Here is a 2,841-nt window from a genome sequence, read left to right as displayed (position 1 = left end):
ATATATTTTGTTAATAACTTTTTAACGAATAACGAACGACGGTTAAAACCACTTGAAGGTCACTTGGGATCATGCCCTTGAGAACATATATAAAGGTCAAGGTCATTGGAGCAGCCTCCCTTCATCGATATATTTACCCTTTTAGATGACATTATGCTGCATACTCTTTTTACCTTTTTATTATCTATGATTATTGGTACAAAACTTTAAACCGTTAGAACTTTCTCAATTTTTGCTAGATAATTTCAGCACACTTATATTTGTGATTTAAGACAGTTCTTCAAACACACATTTAGAAGTGTTATGCTTGTATATATTTACGTACCTTGCATATTGGAATTATTTTATATTAAGATATAATTTTGTGTAACAAATTATAATTATCAATATATTAATAATTAAGTAATGTTACTAATAAGATTTACTCCTAATTTATTAGAATAATATTAATGTAGGACTTATATATAAAATATATTTCTCTTTATTTCTTTTAAAATAAAATTTCGATATTTTCTTACCTTAATATTTTGTTTTTTACTTTGAATAAATTGGAATACAGGAGATATTTCTTTCCAAATGGCGATTGGAGCAAAGCAAATTCCCAATTCTATTTTTGCATTGTATTCGGGCCTCATGGACAGTAAAACGAAGAACATAGTAGTTTCCATCGAATAATCGGTGTAGCGTAGACTTTTTGGTTTTGTGTAATTAAGTACATAATTGATCATAGCCGGTAAGTTTTTCGTTCCCATCATGATAGCTAGACGGTGTAAGTATATTTTATTTCTTTTAGCTTTTTAGTGCTACACAAACACTGATTAATTGTTACAACTTTCTTAATTTAATTTTTTAATTAAATTTATTTTTACAAAGATATATATAGGAGCATATATGAGTCAGTGAAGATAACACGACGTTTTGTTAATTTTAGAAACAATAATAGTTTAAGTAGCACTTATCCGTAGTTCTAACGTTCCTGAAAAACATTTAAAAATGTTCCATATTTTTAATACCAAAAAAATAAAAATTAAAAAATAACGTGCGAACTTTGCGTACCAGCACGGCAGATCTCCTTCTAAAATATCCCGGCTAAAATATACGGCTATAAGACAATTTGCTTACGAAGCAAAATTTTAATGCCGTAAGATCAAGTCAAATCGATGTAAACAACTTATCATAATCTGAGAATAACCTGTATATTATACATAATCACGGAAGTTTCCTATTGCGCAGATAATATTTGCAAAGCATTTAAATATGTAAATAAGTATGTAAATTTATATAATCGCGTCTTGTAGTTCATATAAATATACCCGAGAAAGCTTGGATTCCCAGTTTCATCGATTTAACTTGACTTTACGACATTAAAATTTCGCTTCGTAAGCATTGTCTAACGGTACGCGATAAAAACAATTTATAGTTATACATTCGCAAAATATTGCGGAAATAGATTTCCTTTGATTGTTATCCCTTGTTAAATGCAAAAATGCGAGCAGAACGTGCTGCGTGAAGAATTGCTGGGTGCGCGCAACGTAAGCGAGTACGGATGGTGTGCGCATAGAGCCGTTTGTAATTATTTCTCGAAAATAATACTTTGGAAAATAACTTTATCACACATGATTAAATTCGTATTAAAATAATCTTTAATTTAGTCACAAAAAAATTTTAACATTTAAAAAAAAAAGTGAAGTGGTGGGGAAAACATTAAAAAAAATTTAAAAAAATTTTTTTTTTACTACTATTATAAAGTTCACTGCAAGCCATTCAACTTTGATCTAAAACATTTTTTTCTATCTCTCATAGTTTCGACGATATTCACGTCGGAAGAAAAAAACCGATTTTTTTCAAGAGGTGGTTTCATCCCTTCAAAGTGGATTTGAGCACCAATAAAAAATAGTTTCATGCTACGGATGAACTACTCTACTTTTACACTAAGTCTCAGATTTTTCTGAATTTTCAGGTTCGCAAACTTCCCTTGTTAGTATATAATGTAATATAGTGGATTTACAAATTAAAAATATATATATTATTATTTATTATAATATTTCCTTATTAATATTAAATTAAATAAATTCTGCACGCTTTTCATTATTCCATTAATTTCAGCTTTTGAAAAGAAATATTACTATATTACAATAGTAGATTAATATATACATATACATATGTATATAGGTATTACAACAACATTTTACCCATATCACAATTGTTAATTTATTTTCAATTTTTTAACAGAATTAAAATTAATGCAAACTTTGTAACTATTTGGATATTGTTTGTACGAAATAATTTGAAGCATTATTATAATACAAGACTATAATTTTATTCTTGTTTATTGCTTTTGTGTGCTCCATTTCCTATTGATATGAAAAAAATGCTTATTGCTTTCAGTCTAACAGAATTTGTTCTTATAGATTCAGAAGCAGACAAATGTTAGATTTTTGACGTTATAATAACTTTTGTTAAATGCAAAGTGAGTGATTATACTATTATTATTAAATATTCATTTACATTCATGTCAATGCTATTTCGCGAAGCACATTATCACTACTATCGTTATTTAAACCTTGTTTGTAATGAATGATAAAAACTTACAACATTACTGATAACATTCTCTTTAAATGCAGCTTTATATACATTTACAAGTAAAGTTTGCAAATCATATATTACACGAGCTTAGAACATATATGTGCTCTAAATGTATTCGAGATTATAATTAATAAAGGACCCCGCACAAAACCAATGGGTTTTGGTTCCCGGTCAAATCGGCTGAAATTTTGATATGTTTTACTTTATGACATCCTGATCAAAAGTGTCCACGGGCACGAAGTCAAAAAATGGACA

At 28.2% G+C, this 2,841-nt stretch overlaps 1 protein-coding gene and 1 long non-coding RNA gene across 2 annotated transcripts in view; one reads left to right on the top strand and one right to left on the bottom strand.

The window, feature by feature from the left end:
* LOC105456664 (tctex1 domain-containing protein 1-like) overlaps window positions 1-674 on the bottom strand; it is a 5,455-nt gene extending 4,781 nt beyond the window's left edge. The window contains exon 1 of the mRNA XM_011700870.1: window positions 519-674. The gene's annotated coding sequence lies outside the window, so the exon portion shown is untranslated. The remainder of the gene's footprint in view (window positions 1-518) is intronic.
* Window positions 675-1,920: 1,246 nt separating this feature from the next.
* Window positions 1,921-2,830, top strand: LOC105456663. The gene is made up of 3 exons (XR_975278.1): window positions 1,921-1,960; window positions 2,412-2,470; window positions 2,625-2,830. It is a non-coding gene; the product is annotated as an uncharacterized LOC105456663 (long non-coding RNA).
* The last annotated feature ends 11 nt before the right edge of the window (window positions 2,831-2,841 follow it).

This window comes from Wasmannia auropunctata, unplaced genomic scaffold, assembly GCF_000956235.1.
Source record: "Wasmannia auropunctata unplaced genomic scaffold, wasmannia.A_1.0 LD335594.1, whole genome shotgun sequence".
Lineage (NCBI taxonomy): Eukaryota > Metazoa > Arthropoda > Insecta > Hymenoptera > Formicidae > Wasmannia > Wasmannia auropunctata.
The sequence above is the reverse complement of the archived record's forward strand: the minus strand, read 5'-3'. Positions and strand labels throughout refer to the sequence as shown.